General features: G+C 41.3%; 2 long non-coding RNA genes across 7 annotated transcripts in view; one reads left to right on the forward strand and one right to left on the reverse strand.

Annotated features, from left to right (window-relative positions):
* The window catches only part of LOC116587505, a 46,175-nt gene that overhangs the window by 22,969 nt on the left and 1,173 nt on the right, over positions 1-22,033 (reverse strand). The window lies entirely within an intron of this gene.
* LOC116587496 overlaps positions 1-22,033 on the forward strand; it is a 40,533-nt gene that overhangs the window by 256 nt on the left and 18,244 nt on the right. Inside the window, exons 1-5 of one of the 6 annotated variants that reach the window (XR_004284474.1) lie at positions 5-329; positions 1,254-1,332; positions 7,076-7,133; positions 7,941-8,302; positions 16,807-18,834. This is a non-coding gene — a long non-coding RNA (uncharacterized LOC116587496). Of the gene's footprint in view, positions 1-4; positions 330-358; positions 602-1,253; positions 1,333-7,075; positions 7,134-7,940; positions 16,407-16,806; positions 18,835-22,033 lie in introns of those variants that run through there. The other 5 variants (XR_004284470.1, XR_004284478.1, XR_004284469.1 and 2 more) reach the window with 5 other exon arrangements.

Consider the following 22,033-nt stretch of genomic DNA (forward strand, 5'->3'; position numbering starts at 1 on the left):
TCGCCCGGGGAACCACCCGCCGGCTGCGCACGCTTCCCGGCCGGCGTTTCCGTTGAGCGGCTGTTGGCAGACGCCCTGACCCGTTTCCTCTCTCGGACGTCAGTGGCGAGAAAGGGGTCTTTGAAGCTCCGGGCACCGAGGGCCCTTGAGATAGTGTGGCCGCGGCTAGGCCAGACCAGGTGCAGGGGCGAGCCCCCTGTCGTCCTTTGCGACGCCGCCGCGGGCTTCAGCAACAGTGACTCTGGTTCGAGTTGGTTGCACCGGCCCGGGCGGGCCTCGGGGCCCGGGCCCGACCGGCCGTTGCCCGCCCCAGCCCCCTACAGCTGGAGGTGTGCGTTGCCCCCGTGGGGGAGAGGCGGAAGTGCGGGCGCGGGAGGGGGCGCTGCTGGGCGCGGGTACGCCGAGTCCCCTCCGCTGGCCTTGACCCGGTCCGCCCTCGCAGGGTCAGGGGCCGGAAGCCGGCCGCGGCTCCCACCGACTCCCACCGAGGGAGCTCCCGAATTCCCTCCCCGGCAGCGCCCGTTTGTGGCTTGAAAAGGGGCAAATTGACTCCGAAGCAGCCTCGAAGGGACTCCTGCCCAGGCGTGGAGTCACGTTGCAGGTGGCAATCTGTTGTTACCCCACTTGGGGTCACAGAAGCTTGACCTTAGGAATACCCAGGATACGCAGTGATTTAACCAGCAAAGCCAAGTCTTACCCACTTCCTTGATCCCCTCACTACATCTTTTCCGAAGGCCTCTCACTGGCCTAAAACCTCTTCCGCAGTGAATTCTAGTACACATAACTCTGGAGTCTCCATTAAGGGTCAGGTCCTCAGGGATAGTCTAGGTAATGTCACCATTTCCTTGCTTCCTCCAAGGACAGAAGCCTCAACTGGCACCAGCTTCACAGAGGTCCAACCTGTGCAGTCACACAAGTCTCCGTGCTCAGAAGGAGGGCCTTGCACTTGTTTTAATGCTTTGCGGTCACCGTTCGAAGTTCTTAATTTTTGAACCAAAGGCTCCCTATTCTCTCTTTTTCCACTGGGCCCAGCAAATTATGAACCTGGTACTGGCCCCAACTCTCATCTTTTCCTGAAGGCTGTCTTTGATAAAATTCAAAGATATAAAAATAGCGTTAAAAGGGATTCTCTGGACCACTCAGCTACTAAGACATCAAGAGACAGAGGAGCGATGATTCTATTAACTAAAGAGTTGTTGGAATCATGAGACCTTTCTGATCCAGTGTTCACCCCACCCCTCATTATATTTCAGGGCCTTTGAAGAAATATGCAGAATGTGAAAATGCCAAGCTTCTGAAGGCATTTGGTTCCTTGCCCAAGGATAGAGGCAGGTGAGCAATCAGCTGTATTAATCAGTGCTCTGGGCTAATTTTACAGATGCCCTGGAAGGGCTGGTGCAGGTGTGGTGGGGGGAGGGGAGGGAGGACAGATCAAGAAGGAAACTGAGAGGCTGTATAGCTATGCTGTCCAATACTGTAACCACAAAATACAAGTGGCTACTGTGCACTTAAAATGAGGCAAGTCTAAAATAAGATGTGCTTCACTCATCGTCAGGAAAATGCAGATCAGCACTACAGTAAGATACCACATTGCACCTGTCAGAATGGCTAAAATCAACAACACAAGAAACAGGTGTTGGTGAGGATATGCAGAAAGGTGAACCTTTTGCATTGTTGGTGGGAATGCAAACTGATGCAGTCACTCTAGAAAACAGTATGGAGGTGCCTAAAAAGTTAAAAGTAGAATTACCCTGTGACCCAGCAATTGCACTACTAGGTATCTACCCAAAGAGTATAAAAATCCTAATTCAAAGGGATACATGCACCTCAGTCCTTATAGCAGCATTATCTACAATAGCCAAATTATGTGAACAGCCCAGGTGTCTATCAACTGATGAAGGTATAAGGAAGATGTGAGATACACACACACACACACACACACAAAATATATATTGTATACCACATAATGTATATATGTGGGGTATGTGTGTGTATACACACACACACACACATATATATATGCCAAAAAAAGTATGAAATCTTCACCATTTGCATTGACATGGATGGAGTTAGAGAGTATTAGGCTAAGTGAAGTAAGTCAGAGAAAGATGAATATCGTATGATTTCACTCACATGTGGAATTTAAGAAAAATGAGCAAAGGGGGGCGGGGAAGAGGCAAACCAAGAAACAGACTCTTAACTATAGAGAACAAACCGCTGGTTACCAGAGGGGAGATGCAGAGGATTGGTTAAATAGGTGATGGGATTAAGGAGGACACTTGTGACAAGCACCAGGTAATGTATGGAAGTGTTAAGTCACTATATTATATACCAAAACTAATATTACACCATATATTAACTGAAATTTAAATAAAAACTTAAAAATATCGATGTTAACAAGAGTCTTTATAAAAATAAGAAAAATAAAATAAGATGTACTGTAAAACGTACACCAGATCACAAGATTTTAATGTCTTGTTTTTTAAAGTAAAATATTCTGCTTTTAAATTGATTACACACTGAAATGATATTTTGTATATATTGAGTTGAATAAAATATATTAAAATTAATTTCACTTGTTCATTTTTACTTTTTAATGTGACTACTAGAAATTTTATATATGTAGTTCGCATTATGCTTCTTTTGGAGAGCCCTGTTCTAAAGATTGCAGAGTATTGAAAACTACTTACAATGTTCAGAAAAACTGCTTTTCCCCCAAAAACTCACATTGCCCTTCTCTCCCAGAGAGTACTCCTGCATAGTCTAGAACTACAAAATTATAGTCACTCATACGGGAAAGTCTCAAACTTCTGTTCACTCTTGCCACTAGAACCAATTTGGCAGAACGGTTTCTTTGTCTAGTTTTGTAGACGTAAACTATAGAGAATGGAGAGAAGGGAAGGAAGAAGGAAGCAAGGGAAGGTCACTGCACCAACCTTAGCCCTCAATTATTGTTACAAATTAGGGGATTACAGCAGCCTTGGCCTGACTCTTTTTTGTCAGTCACGCTACCTTTGAAAGTAATAAGCTTTAGTGAAGAAATTGCCTGGTGCACTGGTGTGAAGTATAGATAGGAGCAGAAAATTATCTATATTTAAGCTCTCACTTAAGCAGCCTTCTTCAGTTACGGAAAATACAACATGCTGGGTAGACTCCAGTATCTTCAGTGTTTTGAATGTCTCTTAAAGGTAACGCACCTGGGTGGCTTAGTGGGTTGGGCCTCTGCCTTCAGCTCAGGTCGTGATCTCAGGGTCCTGGGATCAAGCCCTGAGTTGGGCTCTCTGCTCAGCCGGGAGCCTGCTTCCTGTCGCCACCCCCCCCCCCCCACTCCGGTCTGCCTCTCTGCCTGCTTGTGATCTCTGTCTATCTAATAAATAAATAAAATCTTAAAAAAAAAATTAATGTGTTAAGTGAAGAGGTCAGCTCTACATCAGTGTGTGTTGGAAGCTAGTCCTAACCTTAACTGTTCTAGAGCCTCTAGTTCCCTGGAAAGTGGCCCTAATGTGGGAATGTAAGTGGGGCAGGGGTAGGAGGTGAGGACTTGTGCCTTGGAGAGGGGTAACTTGGAATTCTGGACTTGCTGCAGTTTCCAGTAGGCTGAAACTCAAGCATTTCTCCTGGCACCTAATAAGACATTTATCAAAGCTAGGTACACTAAGAAGAGCTAGTCTGATCTTGTCATGATCTTGACCGTAGGTTATGAAGGTATCCTGACCTATAGTCTTTCTTGTTAGAAGTTTTTAAACTACAAATTCAATGTCTTTATTAGACACAGGACTGTTCAGGTTATGTATTTAAGTGAGTCTTAGTCGTTTGTGTCTTAAAAGGAGTTTGTGTATTTCATCTAAGTTTCGAATTTATGGGCATACCGTTGGTTGTAATATTGTCATATTCTTTTAATGGCCAAGATCTGTAGTGATTGCCCCTTTTTCATTTCATCGTTTTGGTATTTTATGTCTTTGTCTCTCTTTTTTTTTTTTATCAATCAAGCTACAATAGTCTGGTACTGTTGACATTTTGGGCTGAATAGTTATTTATTGTACAGTGTTCACCTTTCTAGGATGAGGATGTGTCCAGCACATGCCTGGCCTTTACACCCACTAGATGCCGGTAGCACTGCATCTCTATCCCTCTATCCCTATCTCTGCCCCCACCCCAACTATAACAATCAAGATGTTGCAACATTGTCATATGTCTCCTGAGAGGCAGAATTACCCCTGGTTGAGAACCACTGCTTTAGGCTACCTTTTGGAGCAGTTAAAAAAAAAAAAAAAAATACATCTTTTGTATTTTACTTTCGTTTTAACTATTTCTGGAAATCTTCATTTCCTTCTATAGAAGCAAGTTCTGTTTAGTATCATGTTCTTTGTGTTGAAGGAAGTTGTTTTGACCTTTATTTTTGTACAGATCTATTGATAATAAATTTTCTCGGTTTTGTTTGGGTTTTTTTTTGCTTTTTGTCTGTCTTTTGAAGTCTATTTTTCCATCATATCTGAAAGATATTTTCCCTGGGCACAGTATTCTGCATTAACAGTATTTTTCCTTTAGTGTTTTACAGTTATTACTCCAATGTACTCTGAGTTGCGTAGTTCCTAAGTCAACTGTAATTCTCTGTTTCTGTGTACTGTGTCTTTTTCTCTGTGGCTTCCTCCAAGATTTTCTCTTTAACTTTGACTTTTCAGAAGTTTGAATATATGTTGGGGTTGTATTTTTGGTATTTATTCTGCTTAGGAATCTGAGCTTTTGTTACCTGTGGTTTGGTATATTTTATCATTTTTGGAAGATTGGCCACTCTTCAAATGTTTCTTGTTATTGCTCTCTCTATTTCTTGAATTCCAAATATGCTTTTATTAGACTGTTCGATCTTGTCCTACGACACTTGAATACTTATTTGAGGTTTTTTTCACACTTTTTTCTCTTTGTATTTTAGTTGAGTAATTTTATTATACAGCTTCAGGTTCACGCTTTCCAAGGGCACACTGTATCAAGTGTACTGAGTGGCTTTTTCAAGGTATTCTTCATCTCTGTTACTGTGCTTTTTGTTAGCATTTCCATTTGACATAGTTTTTATCTCTACTGAAATTTTCTACCTGATCATTCCTATTATCCACCTTTAATATGTATGATTAATATATTAATAAATGGTATTTTAAATCCCTCTTATAATTCCAACACTTAGGTTTTCTCTGAACCTCATTCTGTTGATTGATCTCTCTCTCTCTCGACAATGGGTTTTTCTTTTCCTTTTATTTTTTATGTGTCTCATAATTTTCTATCCAATTCTAGGCATCTTGTATAAAACAGTAGACATTAAAATAATGTATGACTCAAATAAGCATGTTTCTTCTGCTGCTAAGTCAGTAATGCGGGGTGTTGAATCAGTCAGTAGTTGAGCTGGGTTTGGGTTTGATTTTTTCACCTTCAGTACACCTCTGGTTTCAGTTTCCTTTGGTGTTACCTTATACTTGTGGTGGGCTAGAATGCTGGAGGGATTTTTTTCAGTATTCCTTTTCTACTCTCAGCTTCGAGCCTTCTTTTTAACCTGCACAAAAAGGGCCTCTCTCCATGCCTTTGCCTTCTCCTCTGCTTGTAACCTGCTCCTTGATAGGTTGGTGGTAGTGGGAGCCAGAGGATCAGTCGTCTTGGTCCAGCCTCTCTTAAGCAGGCCTTATATGTTTAGGCCTTCTAAGTGGGGGCTTCCTCAGCCCTTCAGTCTCCCTGTGACAGACAGAATTCTACCTTGCATCTTTGATGAGTCTTGAGAAGATAAGAGTCTCCTGATTCCTGGAATTTTATTAACATAAGATCTTGGGCCCAAGACTGTTTCCTGTCCCTCTTTACCCAGGGACAGAGTTTCTTTGTCCTCTCTTACTCCTCTTCTTACCCAGTATCAAGGGCCCTTTACCTGAGCCTTGGAGATAACAAAGTCTGCTGCCCCTTTCCCAGGGGTTTGAAGCTATTGTTCATAGGAAGAAGATGGCAGGACTTTTGCACTTTCCACGATTGGGTGCTTTTTCTCCTCCTCCAAGAGAGGCTCTCTCTGACCTCCTGCCTTGTCCCGTTTTTCTCATCAGCACCCAGTGAGAACATGGAGAAGTGGCTATAAATGGAAGCAAGCTTCTTTTTTATCTGAGGCTTTCAGGGCATCCTTGTCCCCTGCTGGCCTTTAGCAGTTTGTTAACAATTCTAGCTGAATTCCTAGCACCTTGATGTCTCTTCTTGATGATGTCTTGAATTCCTAGTTCTTGATGTCTCTTCTTCAGTGCTCACATCCTATCTTCCTGGTAGGACTAGTCTTTTCCTTGGAGCTCAGGTTACTTGCTTGGTCTGTGACCCTTGTTAGGATGTCCAACCATCCCAATTTGTGTGGTACTGAGGAGTTTCCCAGGACTTACAGGACTAAAATGAGGGAAAGTCCAGTTGGTTACCCTAACCTCAGACCTCCAACAGGTTTAAGAAAAGGTTTTCTATAGTTTTCCTAGTTGTTTAGGTAAGAGTGATGTTCATTCTAGGTTTCTACACCCTAGATAGAAGCCAAATTAGTGAAATACACATGTTGGCTATGAACAAAAATGGTTCTTGAGATAGTAAAAAGCTATATTGGGTAAACATCTGTTTTCTTACTAAGGCAGACAGACTTTTGTGAAATCTTCCCTAAAATAGAGAAGAAACAAAATTTTCTGCCCTTCTTTTGTCTGTCAACAGCAGATTTATCTCATTACCTAAATAAACTTCAGCTGAAGAGGTAGATTCTCACCTATTCTTCTTTTAACTGTATTCAACATTCAGCTAGCACCAGATTTGGACTTTACTTCCAGCAAGTGAGCAACTCCTACAGATTTTTTAGTGAAACCAAAAAAAGAAAAAAAGAAAGAAAGAATCTTAATGTCCTTCTGTGGGGGAGAAAGAAGGCCTAATAGAGTAATAGGCTTTCAATAAGAATAGTGACCACCTCTGGGTAAATGTGCTGTAGGTATGTGTACACGTGTGTATATAATTTTGCTATCAACTGCTGGGAACATGCTTGATTTACACTGCCATTGTGCTACATCTGGTCTTGTGGTTTTTATTTCAGATATCAAGGGAGCCTGAGAGTGTTTGTGACCCTTCCAGCCAGCACTAGTGGTAGTAAGGTAGGCAGCCTCAAGGCAATACTTTATATTTTGTGTTCTTTTGAAGGCTCTATCATTTGCTCAGTTATGCCTTGGAGTATCCAAGAGAAATAGTTAAGATGTTCAATGAGCTTGTAGGCTGTATATATGGTATCTTCCTATTAAAATTTTCAATCGTTTGATTAGTGTAAGAAATACAGAACAGAAATCTTAAGACCAGGAGCGTGTATAATCTCAACAGCTGAGGGGTTTATATGGCAGTAGATAAAAGAGCTAAAATGTAGAGTGTTTATCATGTGTCAAGAATTGTCTGAAGAGTTTTACATCTATTAACATATTGAATCCTCATACATAGAAACTTCATAACAATCCAGGGATGCCCGGGTGGCTCAGTCGGTTAAGCGCCTGCCTTCAGCTCAGGTTGTGATCCTAGGGTCCCGGGATTGAGCCCCACATCGGGCTCCCTGATCTGCTTCTCCCTCTCCCTCTGCCAATCCCCCTGCTTGTGGTCTCTTGCTATCTCTTGCAAATAAATAAAATATTTAAAAAAAAAAAAAGAAACTTCATAACAATTCCAGAACATTAGGTGTTATTATCTACATATCACAGATTAGGAAAATGAGGACCAAGGAAGTTTGGTAATGTGCTCAGGTCACACTGAACAAAAGATGACTTAAGCTCATGTAGTCTGTTTCCAGAATTCTTTTAACCACTATGACAAAGGGAAAAAAAAAAAAAAAAGGTAAAGATTTCAACTTTCAGGAGGAAAGTGTGGGAGTTGTATATATGTGAACAAAAAAAGCCTTTCAAATAACATTTTGATTTTAGGTTATACACCAAACAGAGATGTATGGAAAGCGAAAAGAGGACATGCTAAGGAAGAGGACTCAAAAAATGATAAAGTGATGTTTTTGTACTCACTACAAGTCAACATAGTATGAATTACACCAACAAGTGTGGTCAGATATTTGATTTAAAGTTCCTGTACTACCAGATGACCCAGTAATGGTGGAAATGCTGCAAAACAACGTGCAGGACAAGCTCTACTTCTCTCCAGGGGATACTTGGATACTTTCAGTTTCAAAATCGAAGATGACTTAGATGCCACGTGCCCTACAGAGGAAATTGAAGATGAAAAGTTGTATCAGTTCCATTTATGATTCAGCGACTGAGAACAAAACCAGTGAACGGTATGTAAAAGAACTTTGGTTTAAGGGTGACGACATGGACATTAGTAACTCACATGAAGCACAGTGAGATTCACAAATGACTAGAAAATTCCATAGCCCTCCAAAGCAATCCTTGTAATCAGAGGACACCTAGGGAAGCAGGACAGTCAACAGGTACATCCACAACTTCAGAGAAGTCTGTTGGTGGGGACTCTGACTTTGCTGAAAAAGTAGGATGCTTTGGTTTTTTCAAGTCAAGTGATTATTATCAGAAAATATGGTTTATAACTATAGATGGGATGAAATCTTTAACCTTAGAGCAATCACCAAAATCCTCTCTATATATACTGGATGACGTAAATGACTTTAAACAGCTCTTAATAGGCACTCATTTACATGTGAATTTGATATTCTCACAGAGGCAAAAGTAATCCAAGAGTAAGAAGAAAGTACTCAGATTGTATTGAAAGGTATAATCATAAATTCTGTAGGATGTTTTCTTAAAGTTAATTTTGACCAGGGACTAAAATGTTTAGAGTATTGGTAATCTCATCTAACTGATAGCCCTTAGTAAAAGCATGATATATTTGCTTTACTGTAGTACTTATCCTCCAGACAAGTGAAAGAATTTAATATAACAAGCTCAGCTACATTATGATAATCTGGAGTTTTCTACTTAATTGAATGAGGATGTACTTTTGAAGGCATTACTTAAGGCATTGTCAGCAATGAGCAGAAAGGGGAGTACTTTTCTACTAGGATCAGCTCTGCTCCAAAATGGTGGTTATGCTTTTTTTTAATGAGTATTACTTTCTGTATTGAAATGATCCCACAGAAGACTTGGTTTGAGGCTTGGTTAGGGTTAGATAATGGACACAGAGGGCATTGGGTTGGAGTGTTACGTGAATGTGGCTTCTCAGGTCTCCCCAGCTCCTCCCAGGACAGGTGCTGAGGCTGGTGATACTCGGGTTCTGCCTGCCCAGGTTGGAGAATCTTTCCAAGCCTCTTATATCCCCACCTACATTGTCCCCAAATCCCAGTATATTACATGGTTACAAAAACTGCCTTTCACAAGCCAGTTCATCTGGACCTCTAACCTTCAGGATCCAGGAATGATCCTTGGTAAGCTACCAACATTATCTTGCTACATTGTCTACAGTTAACATAATAATGATTAGGCATCTTACATGGTCATATTTTGATGTTGTAAGAAAGAGGAAGCTGTGAGAGGTATATGAATTCAGGTCTGCAATGGTCAGAGTTACAGTGGGAGTTAAGCAAAGCATTTTGGTCAGTTCTTACCACATAAATGGGAAGGTATGTCCGGGTGTTGAAGGTACTTGTGAGGTACTTATGGGCATAACAAAACCCAGCTACATTTTTTTTTCCCCCATGGTCTCAGTAGTTTGCCACACCCGGTTGTGGGAACCATTTGGTTGTTCAGATACCTGTCTGGAATATCACAAGGCCTAGGCCCCTGCTAGTTACCAGAGTCAGAAACTCCACTGTTACCATTGTTTCCTCACAGAGTAATGGTGAGGGCTTGGGTAATAGAGGGTGTTGGTACTATGAATCAAAAATGGAAATTAGTAACTGTTTCTTGAAGTTCACAGAAGTATGTGACCGCTGGAAAAAGTATTTTGTATGAATATAAGAAACCAGTGTGAGAACTTCAAAGTACAGTCTGCACTGGTCAATTTAATTTGGTGCTTCTCAGCCTTTTTTATTTTCATTGTTCCCCTTCCCACAAAGAGATTTTCTATACTTTCTCTTAAAGTGTTCACAGATTTAAGGCCAGTTGATGAATATTACTTTTCCTTGTAGGTGAAGATTAATTAAAAGAGTAGGACGGATCTTACTTACCATTACTATAAGCAGTACTAGGTATTTTATTTTCAAGTTGTATTTGGAGAGAAGCAAGCATCTTTGCCTCTTCGGAGTAGGAAGTTCAGACTGGTAAAAGGTAGTATCTCCTCCCTTTCTTTTAACTTAGGGGAAAAGTTTAAGGTAGTTGTCTATTTTTGCAGGTGTTTTTGGTGACAACTAAGATTATAAGCAGTATCATATCTCTGTGTTTTAAACAACTTTTTAAACAGGGTTTTTAGAAACTTAGACTTAATTTTTCTTGTCTTGAGTTTTAAAGCTATTTAATTTCATGAGCTAATTACATTCGGAACTAAAGTGAAGGAAGTATGTCTTGGAACTTTGCAACCTTTTACACTTTCTACTTTGGGAGTTGATTATAAATGAGGGTCGTGAGATGGAGGTGGATAGGATTTAGTGACATAGCAGTGACATTGGACTTAGATGATTGAATGGAAAAGGACAACCGTTGATCTTGTCATGCGTTAAAATAAAACCTAAAACTTAATGATTACACTGTGTAACCACCACTGAGATCAAGAAAGAGAGGATTTTCAGCCTTCCACATATTGCTTCAAATTATGGCCCATCTCCCCACAGGTAACCACTATTCTGATCTGTAGAGTAATACCTTTGTAGCAGTGCTCCTCATCCGGCATAAGCATCATCTGGGAACTTGTTAGAAATGCAAATTCTTGGGCCCTTCCCAAGTCCTGACATACCCACACATTTTTGTGTGAGGGATGAATATCTATGTGATTAAAGTCTAAAGCAGGGATTCTCAAGCTTTAGTGTGTATGGGAATGACCTGGGTGGCCTACTAAAACAGAGGTTCTGGGGCCTACACCTGGAGTTTTTGATGAGCTCTTTCTGGTTGTCTGCTTTATTCACTGATTCTAATTTTCTTATGTGCCGGGCATGTTTGACTCTGTGCTAGTCATTGCATTTGAAACGTTATTTTGCAGGAATAACTGTGAGGTAACGCAAGCACTTTTCTCCAAAGAATATTTGCATTTACTTCTGCCAGGCGCCTGAGGGCGCTATCAGTTTGCGATTGCCTGGTCAAAGTTTCATTTTTCCTGGCCAACTCAAGGGATTCTTACTATAGTAATGTTTGAATTCTCTAGATCATCCCAGTTCTTGTCCCCTTCTCTCTGAGATCCTGGAATGCAGACCGTTGTAGGGGAAAGCCTCCTGTCAGACTCCCCAACTTGTTTGGACCCAGCATTTTTTCCTTTCTATACCTGGAAAGGCCATGAAAATGGAGGGTCTGGGTTTCTGGGATTAGCTAGTACTCTCAAGGAAAAAGTGGCTTCCAGCTTGTTCACCTCTCTAGATTCTTCTCTTTACTTTTGGCCTAATAATTCCTTACTATTTTGTTATCTCTTTGATGCTTTTGAAAAGATTATTTTAAATATATTTTATCCAGTTTTTTTCGTTGTTTTCAGGTACAGGACTGATGTGAACAACCTGAACCACTTTTACCAGAAGGGAAATCTGGGAAATAAATTATTGATGTGCAGTATTTTTTTTCCAAAATACTGTGGTTTTTCAAAACATTAAAAATGTATGGATATTTATATCCTTAAAAAACTTTTATTTTTAGCTTACAACTTCTCCCATACATGGAATACATAAGATGGTTTTGGTATAAAAACTCACCTTGTGTAAAGATTTCCAGGGTTGCATATTTATGACCTTTAACTACTCCAAAGGGCTCTGTTATTTCTGGGGGGTTCCAAGGAATGCTTCCCGCAACTTGAGAAAGCCTGACAAAATGCAGAGATGGGCCTAGTACAGGATCCATTTTGCAGTTTATGGCACTTTCTGTAAGGTTTATTTTTGTCTGTAGCTTTAACCAGGCTGGACACACCAAATTTAGGAAGTAGAGATGGCTACACTTTTATCCCTAAGGTGGTTTCTGTCTGGGATAGCATGTGGAATGCCCCAAACCTTGTTTACTGTCAAGTTCTAAGCACTTGATAGATGATATTTTAACCACCTCCCTCTCTTCCCCGAAAGTATGTCATATCATCTTTTTTTCCTGTTTGATTCCTATGTCATGTTACTCCCTCGAGTTAGGCAAGATTCTTGAAGAGAAAATACCTCTTCCCATTATTCCGTTGCTGCCAAATCAGAACATGTTCTTTCCAGATAGGAATGAGTCTGTTGTATTTATCTTCAGATGTCTTTTGAGGGGGGTTGGAGATGGACGTACACTAATGGTACACATGTGCATTTGGAAGGTAAACTGGTAGGCTTTCCAGATGTCAGAGGTTGTTAGTAATACGGTGAGACACTTCATGTTGAAAACTCTCACTAATACATAGCAATCCATGTAGGCTAGGCTTGGGGTAGAAATGAACAAACTCTGAGAGCTATTTGTAGAGTCCTTAGGATACTTGACAGTCATTTGATAAATGTCAGGATGGTGAGGGTTAGTTGTGGGGAGCACACAACCTCTCTAAGTTGTGTGTCAGGAGAAATGGCAGAATTTAATCCTGATGGTAGCAAGCATTAGCATATCTCAAATAAAGGCTATAATCTAACTAGTTAGAGCAGAGAATGTGTGAAGGCAGTAAGCACATGCTGCTCCCCAGTACCTTTCTCCACCTTTCTTTCCTCTCCCTGGGATGTGCCCAAAATCTATGCATAGGCTTATGTCACTAATGCAGGATGGGAGTCCCACCATATCAGAGGGACACTGAGTCCCCTCAGTTTGTGTTTTTCTTTTATCAGTTTAGAGGATGATGTCATTGATATATAAATCAGTAAACCTGTATTCTTGCTACTTTGTTGCTGGACCTAAAGTTCATGTTTTGAGTCTAGACTTTCAAACTATACCCCAGGATGTAGGAACTCTCCAGTTCAGAATTACAAATAGTGGGCGTGTGGGTGGGAGGAGGGTGCTTTCCGTATAACACGGGGGCTTTCCAACCATGGGATTTCTTAAGTTACAATACTTAAAAATGACCCAGCACAATCCACCCCTTAGTGGATAACTTTTATGTGGACCAACACATTGATCTCCAGACCAATATGATATCATCATTTATTATTTTCACATAACTCCCCCCTTAAAGATAGAATTAGTGCTGTCACAAATAATAAACTCCCTTATTATAATTCTGACTTTACTAAAAGCTGTGGAGGACTAGGACCACATGAAGCCCACTCAGTTTAACCATTTCCTTGTGGACATAGCTTGCTGAGTCCCATGTGTCCGGGGAGTTGTCTGGGATATATGTATTTTCCCTGTGCAATGGCACATTCTGCTCCTCCCTCCCCAGCCAGAATAGAACCTTAACGGCATGTGGTTGGAGACCACCATAGATCTTATGGCTACAGTTGCTTTAGCGTTACTGTTGGTGTAGCTGCTCATGTATAGCTATATCGCAGACGTTTGAAGTAACCCTGTTAATGTGAACTTTGGAGATTATATACTCAGTTCTGTTCCTGAGCCCAATAGGGATTTGGGAGAGCCATTTAATGGCTCCCAGTTCTGGTCTAGTTAGTTGCAAGTATCATCTCCCCCTGTATTCCTCAGGCCTCAGGCAGTCATTGGCGTACATGTGGTCCTCGTATCCAGTAAGTGGGAGAATTAGGAGTGGGACGTGCACTTTTTGCCAAAACCCAGAGTCTAATTTTTGGCACTTGATATGGATACTATAATATAGGACTGTTACGAACATCCTTGATGTTGTAAGTGCTGATATCTATTCTCTTTAGCTCAGACTCAGAGCAAACACATTTAGATGGGGTTGGGACTATCTATGCCTTAGGACAACTGGAGCCAGGAAGTCTCAGGGTTTGGGAATGGATCATCTCTCTCATGGGTCCAGTTAAATGGTCAGGTACAATCAACCCTGTTCCAACTGTTAGAGATTTGGTAAGTCTAATGTTCCCCATCCCAACATATACTTTCTCTCTTAACTATAGTAGAGCCTTCATTTTTTGTTACTTTTAAGCTTAGTCTTCGCCTAGGCTATCCAAGTTCTGGATTCTGCCTGGCTTTTTCCTCAGTACCATGATTTCCCATCCCTCGATTGTTCTAGAATAAAGTATCTCCAGCAGTTGGGATATGTATTATTCTGTATTTGTAGCCTCTAGACTAAATAGATAACTTGGCATAGAGCCAGATAAGCAAGTTAGTATTTTCCTGAGAAAAGTCAATTACCATGGGTGTTATGAGTCACCTGAGATGTCTAGGGCAATGACTGTGATCATTCCTTCGAGATAAAACTGTAGCCGATGTTTTTTTGTACTCAAATGAGGACTATTGGCTTATTGGCTGTAACGTTCTCTAACTTGGCATTATAGTTAGCCCTTCCATAACTAATATTCAGTGTCCTCGGTGCAGGTAGCAGAGACCTCTTTGAGTTTCTTTCAGAAAGTTTCCCTGCAGAGTTACTTCCAGCTGTAGCAATCTGTGACTGGCATTGAACTGTTGGGCAATGCCTGGTCAGTGCTCCAAGCCAGAGAGTCCCCAGAAGAGAGCACTCTACTCCTCTTCCTCACTGGGAACTAGTACCTGGAATAGTACAGTATGCATCTTTGTATTACTGAACTTCTTTGTCTTACTATGATAAAGTTTTCATTGAGAAGACTTTCAAATAAGGATGACTTCCAGAACGTGGCCAATACAACCACTGTCCTCAATGGGGGAGATGGTAGACTCATTGGTTTGGCAGCAACTCAGTCCAGTTCTTCCCCCTGGATCTTTCCAGGTTTGTTTCTGAAGTGGTTGGAGCCAAGTAGCCAATGGTAGAAATTGTTATAGAGGGAATGGCGGAGTCCTATACAGAGAGTAGAACAGGGTCAGCTAGATGCTTTCTATAGGTCATCAGTCAGTCAACCTAGGATGAACTGTGATAGGTAGTTTAAACTTCTTTTTTGTGTGGGGAGAAAAGGAGAGGATGGGGCAGAGGGATAGTAGTGTATCTTCCCTATTTTTATTATCTGTTCAGTATTTTCAGGCCTGTTATCTCTGTTAGCCTGTAGACTCTTGCAAGGTTCCTTGTGACTTGGTGTTCATGAAACACTTGTGCCTCAACCACACCCTACTCTGTACCCCACCCTCCATACCCACACATCTGCTACTTGCAGATAAAGCCTCCTGTTCCCAAGTGTTCCCAGTAGAGGAAGTGTCCTAATTTGGGGTCATGGGCCTCCCCTCTAAGGACATGTGTCTCAGAACTGTCTGAAGTTTGGATATAGGGTTGAAGGGCAGACAGTATGGTTGACTATTATTTCTCTTGGTATTTCCTTCCCATGACCATTAATAGTTTGCCCATCAATTTGGGCTGTTTTCAACCTGTCTTCATAGCTAGACCAATAAGTCTCTCTACTGGAATCTCTTTTTCCCCCTCTTTTTTACATCCCCTCCCGCATTTTCTTTTGGTTATTTTGGGAGCTGAAATACCAGAAGTCTTCCTAAGCCATCTTTTCCAAAATTGTGCATAGGAAAGACTGCTAGTTATCTACCCATCTATTCTTTCTTCTTTTCTTCTTTATTAACAGAACCCTGATTTGCATGGAGCACATTTGCAATGCGCTCAGCTAAAAAACAAAAATGATGTCCATCTGCTACCAATAAGGATGTGACACAGTTCTTGTCAATGAGGGGTAACTAAATGTGTTGAGAGGGGTTTCTAGTAAAGCTCCTTAAAAGGGGATAACTTCAGGGCATGTGCCTTTTGCTCTTCTTTCCCTCCCCTTCTTCCTCCCTGTATCTTGGAGGAGATGCTCTACACAAAACAGACACCTTGCAACAATATGACCATGTGAGAAGAGCCCAGCGAAGAGCCTGGGTTACATCTGAAAAGGCTGGGTTATTAACAGGGCAGATGGGCACTGTGTGTGAACTCACACTGCATAGTTTGTGCACACCATCGCCTCCGCTGCTGCCTTAGGTTGTGAAAGCATGCCTTTGTCATACAGATCCACATGCTGACATCTCTAACACTGTTTGCGGTAAGATTGTGCTGCTACTGGCTACTCTTACCATCTGAGACTTTTTTTTATACCTACGTCCTTTAAAATTAGCTGTTGGTACCTCTTTGCCCCAAGTTCAAAACTTGATACTTCTTATGAATGGAAGGCCTAAGATCCTCTAGGGGAGTCGTGGTATACAATTTGAAAACAATGGAGTTGACAGCAACTTGGTTAATTTTCACAGATTTTAAAAATTAATATCCACAGAAACTGGCTATTAAAATAGTAGTAATATAAGTGTACCATGAGATGGTTTTACAACACATTAGCCATTTTAAGTGTCTAGATCCATATTTTAAGTTTTGTGGAGGTGAACTACTCTCTTTTTAGATTCCTATTTATTTTCAGCCAGTCATTCCAGCTCTGTATTGTTTTTAAAAGTACAACACTGGAGCAGGTGTAAGACCTACAACTATGGAGGGTTATTGCAACAACTTTTAAGTTCCAAAAAGTTTTGTGTTACTTAATTGTGGTCACAAAATAGAATCTACAAATGTCCCAGTTTACAGAAAGATCATTTCTGTAGGCACATATATATAATATCAAGCTGTGACTGTTTTTTTCCTAGATCACAGGATAGATAATATAGTCTGAGTGTTCTATCTAATTTTTCTGTAATGAGCTGGTATCCACTTTTACATCAGAATAATTTTTTTCAAAATGAAAAGATGTCCTCTTGATGGACATTAAGAAGAGAAACAGCAGAATGTGGCTGAGAAATGCAGAGCATTTGGGAGCAGCAGGACCTGAGGGCTGCCCGCTTCTGCTGCAGAAACACCACAGCTGACAGCCCCAGCTGCTCCAGGCTCGTGAACTACTACGGAGCTGCTCATGGGACCTGAGTGGCCGTGAGCCCTGACTGTGACACCAGAGATGCTCGCTGTCATCTGCCTTTGCTTCTTCACGGTGCCTTGCCCCATCTCATGTCAACATGTCTCTCTGATGCTTAAAAAGTGTGCTTTTATTTATTCAGTAAACACTAGAATTTGGGTTATTCGCCAAACCCCTCAGTAATGCTGGAAACATAACAATGAAACCAAACAGACCTCCATGGAATTAGCGTGTAGTAGGGGGAGAGATGCAAATCAGACCATCCCGATGTATAGAATAGGGAAGTGAAAAGACTATGAAAGAACAGGCTGCTAGGAGGTCGAGTCATTGGACAAGTGGGGAGACCCTCGTTGCCTTGTGCGCTCAGAACTCCCACCCAAGCTGTGAACTGGAGGAGGGGAAAGAGCAGGTATGGGGCAGTTAGGGTGAGGGGAGTTAGTATTCTGGACAGAGGAAACAGCATGCATGAGGATCTCAAGATGCTGTGAACCTTACTGCTCTGGTGAAGAGAGTAAGAGGACAGTGGCTAGAGAAGAGAAAGCAGAGAGAATGGCTAGATGAGTTTGCAGAGGTAAGTAGAGGCCAAATCACACAATTATGTAAATTATGATAGGATTTTATCTTTTTTCCTAAGCAGTCTCACCATTGAAATGTTTTGAGCTGAAAAATCAGGTTAGTTTTCACCCTAGCTGTGGTACTGGAAATGGTTTGGAGGAAGAGACAAGAGAGGGATTGGAAAGAATAATAATCAGGGAAGGGCCGGTCATTTCTATAGCTATTCAAATGAGGCAGTTGCAGAATCTGATGGACAATTTGTAACCTCGACTGACTACTAGTTAGCATTCTCTGCTTTTGAAATGACTGTCCATCTTCTTCACCCTTCCATATGGGTTTCTATGTTTACCACAGATAAACTTTTGGACAGTGGTCATGTCTGAGTTATGAGGTAAAAATCTTTGCTCTTCCCAAAGTACTAAAAGCCACAGTTATGAAAGGACCAAGCAAATAATGGGTGCTTACTACGAGCCAGGCACTGTAGCAGGCCCTGGCATATGGGGAGAGTAAAAAGTCCCTACTGTAGTGGAACTTACTGTACTGAGAGTAAATATTAAGTCTTGCAAGTGTGATTACAAACTGAGATGATCATGTCAACTTGTCTTGTTAACCACTAACAAAAATCTTAAGGTAGCACTCTTCATGGCTCCCAGACCCAGGGCTACCTGGTATAATTGTGCAATTTGAGTGTTGCACAAAGATGCCTGGCTAAGGAAGCTAACAGGGTTGAAAACTGCCAGAATTTCCCTTGGCAACCCAAACAAGGGTTGTGCAAGGCTACAACTGCCTAGAGGAAAGAAAGGTACCTTTTTCTTTGGTACCAAAGTGTCCTAGAGGTCAGCATGCTCTTCCTCTCAGAAGGGAATTCCTTATTCTCAAGATGGAATGGCAGGCTCTTGCTCATAAACGTGTAGCTGCCTTGAGCACAGAAATGCATGTGAGGTGACTGTTATAGCATGAGTGGGTGCCATTCATTGGAAGCTAAGAAAAGAATGGAGTCTAAAGAAGGCTTAGGACATGGGTATTAAGGACGTAATTTTTTAAGAACAGAACCTATATCCGCAGGACTTAGAGCAGTGTTACACACAGCTAAGCCAAATGAGTAAAGACAACCTCGTGGTGGGACAGTGGAGGAAATAACCTGCCTGTGCATCAGGAAGGTGGTTGTGTTCTGTGGACTGTGTACGCATCACACTGGGGAAAGCTGTGGGAAAGGAAAAGGGGTCATCTATAAAATCATGGATTGTTTTCTGTTTGCTGCGCCTGGCTAATTAAACAAAGCTTCACTCCCTTAATATTAACATTTTTGGTCTCAGTTTTGAAATCATAGACTCTCAGCTCATGGGAGTGGTCCTGCTTCTGGGGAGAATCATGCTAGAAGAAACCTGGAAACATAAAGCAAAGGATGAGGAGCCAAGTGTCTTGGACTCCTGGCTCTTCCCAATGGTTGTATGATCTTGGACAGGTGGAGAAAACTTCTCTGAGTCTTCATTGTTTCATCTAAAATTAGGAGGTTGCCTTCATCACTGGGTTATAAGCCTCAAAGGATACTGAGATAAAAATTTGTGAACTGAAAGGTAGTAAAAGCCTCCTTTTTGTCTTGAAATGCCAAGTTTCTAAGTTTTAGATGCCTGCCCCTGAGCTGGGTTGACTGTGTGGATTGGCTGAACCTCTGTGTTGCAGGGGTCCATTTCTGAGGATGGGTCTGGGCTCATCTGGGCTCAAACACTAGAGTGTTTGACTACACTCTAGTATTGATGACTGGAAAAGATTTAGTTTGTCATACAGACCCAAGACAACAGGTAGCTTCCTGATTCAGACAGATTATGTTCTGACCATAGGACATCTGTCTCCTAATGGAATCGTGGTTAGTTGAGATCTTTTCTCCTTTCATGGGGACTATAAAGTCAAGGTCAGGCACCAACACCAATGCTCAGGCACCAACACCACCCTTAACAGATGCATGAGGGAGCCCCCCTCCCCTTGGTTGCTAGCTTGTTGGGCATCACAGCCCACACAGGACTGGTTCACTGCTCCTCAGGCTCAGTCCCTCACTTGTTCTCCCTCTGACAGCTATTTTGAGTTAGTGATGATCATAGAAAACAGTGGAGAAGGTAAGTAAAAGCATCTATATCAGCCCTTTTTTCCTCTCTGTTGGTCATTACTAAAACAATAGCAGCCACAATGAAGTTTAATCCCTCTAACTTCTGACTAGAGCAAGAACCTTAAAAGACTTTTCAGTGCAACTTCCCACATGCCTAGGAAGATTGCTTTCCCCTCTTTCCAAGTTGTTAAGATGGACGTACAATGTACAATCCATGCCCAGCCAAAAAGGATGTTGAGTTCAGTTTGCGTGAGGATATTGCAAAGGTCAACAGCTGGCTAGGTGGTCCAGGTGAGAGGAAACGTGTCCTTCACAATGAACAAGTACAGCAGAAGGCTAATGACGTCACTATGCATGTGGGCATTTATGTAGCAAGGTGGTTATCTCCAGGCCAGGACTGGACCAAAACTGGAAAAAAAAAAAAAAATGCTTGGAAGCAAAGCCAAACCTAAGGAAGATTTCTCAGTGTCTTTGTGAAGACCCACAGGGAGGTTTCTTTGTCTACACCAAATATGGCTTTGATTCTTATGAATGACAGCTTTCTCTATGTTGTGGAGACCTTTTTTTTTTTTTTTCAATTTTTATTTTCAGAAAAACAGTATTCATTATTTTTTCACCACACCCCGTGCTCCCTGCAATCCGTGCCCTCTATAATACCCACCACCTGGTACCCCAACCTCCCACCCCCCCGCCACTTCAAACTCCTCAGATTGTTTTTCAGAGACCTTGATCTAATAACAGATCAAGTTCCTTATTTTCATAGGCTGCTCTGATGCCCAGAGCACACATATGACCGAAAAATACGCAAAAGATGTGAACATATCACACACACACACACACACACACACAATGTAAAAATAGCCCATAAACATAGGAGAAAATACCCAATCTTAGAGAATTGGAGGTTAATATCACAAATACCATTTATCACCTTTCAGATTGGGAAAAATTGCATAGTATAATATTATGCAAAGTTATGAGAAGACTACTAACCCTCATATGTTGTGGATAAAAATGCAAATCAATAAAATCATTGTGGAGGAAATTTAACAGTATTTAACAAAACAACATAATCATTTACCTTTAGATTCAGCAGTTCCACTTCTGGGAATATACCCATTTGTGGGAATCTATACCTCTATCAATATGACCATATGTGTCAGGAAAACATTCACTATGGCATCATTTTGTAATTGCAATACCAAGAACAACCCATCAGCCCAGGAAACTGAAAACAACTGTGATGAATATGCTAAGGGCTCTAAGGGGTAAAATAACATGCAAGAAGAGATGGGCAATGTAAGCCAAGAGATGGAAATCCTAAAAAAGAACCAGAAAGAAATACTTGAAATCAAAAACATTAACAGAAATGAAAAAATGCCTTTGGTGGCCTTATTAGTAGATGGACACAGATGAGGAGGAATCCCTGAGCTTGAGAATATACCAGTAGAAATCTCCCAAAACTGCAGAGCAAAGAGAACAAAAATTGAAAAAAGCAGAATAGAATATCCAAAGACTACGTGATAGTACAAAAGTTGTAACATACTTATAATGGACATGTCAGAAGGGGAAAAGAGGAGAGAAAGAACATATGAAACAATATTGACAGAATTTCCCCCAAATGTCAGGCATTAAGCACAGATCCACAAAGTCTAGAGAACACCAAGTAGGATAATTTTTTAAAAAATACTCTACCCAGGTATATCATTTTAAAATTACAGAAAATCAAAGAAAGAAGCCAGAAGACAATCTATAAAATGTGCAACTTTTCTTGAACTCATTAGATAAGGTTACAGGAAAGCTGGTTATCCTGACTCTAATGAAATAAAGGAGTCTCTAAAAAGGGACCAGACACAAACACTCACTTGTAGAAAAGCCCAGGAAGACTATCGGGTCAAATCACAAGCAAGGAAGAAGAACTCAGCTAACATGTTTACCTAGTTGCTAAAGTCTCAATGTGAATGTGGGGTAATCTGAGAGAGCAGGATCCCAAGGAGCCACAAAAATAAGGGATTTCATACTTGCAGGCTTTTCTTGATGGACCCCCGACAAGGTATTCACAAAGAAGTCTGGTTGGCAGAGCGGAGACTAGAGGAGAAAGCACCCATGTAGTACAAGCCTGCAGGACAGGAGCAGTCTCTGCTGCAGGGAAGGCAGGAAGCCTTGTCTGGACCTGTAGCCACTGGGCCAAAGGCAGCATCCCTGTTACTCCCAGGGGATAGGTGAAGACTGATTATGGCTGGGAGGAGCAGAAAAGCCCTCATGGGCTCAGAGAGACGGAAATTATAATTTCCAAAAGTGTCACATAGAAATAACATAACAGGTAAAATATTACATTTATGGTAAAAATACAGCAACTAGGAATAGAAGAAAGCTATTTCTTCTGTGATAAAGATACAGAAAAC

This window comes from Mustela erminea, chromosome 1 (assembly GCF_009829155.1).
Source record: "Mustela erminea isolate mMusErm1 chromosome 1, mMusErm1.Pri, whole genome shotgun sequence".
Lineage (NCBI taxonomy): Eukaryota > Metazoa > Chordata > Mammalia > Carnivora > Mustelidae > Mustela > Mustela erminea.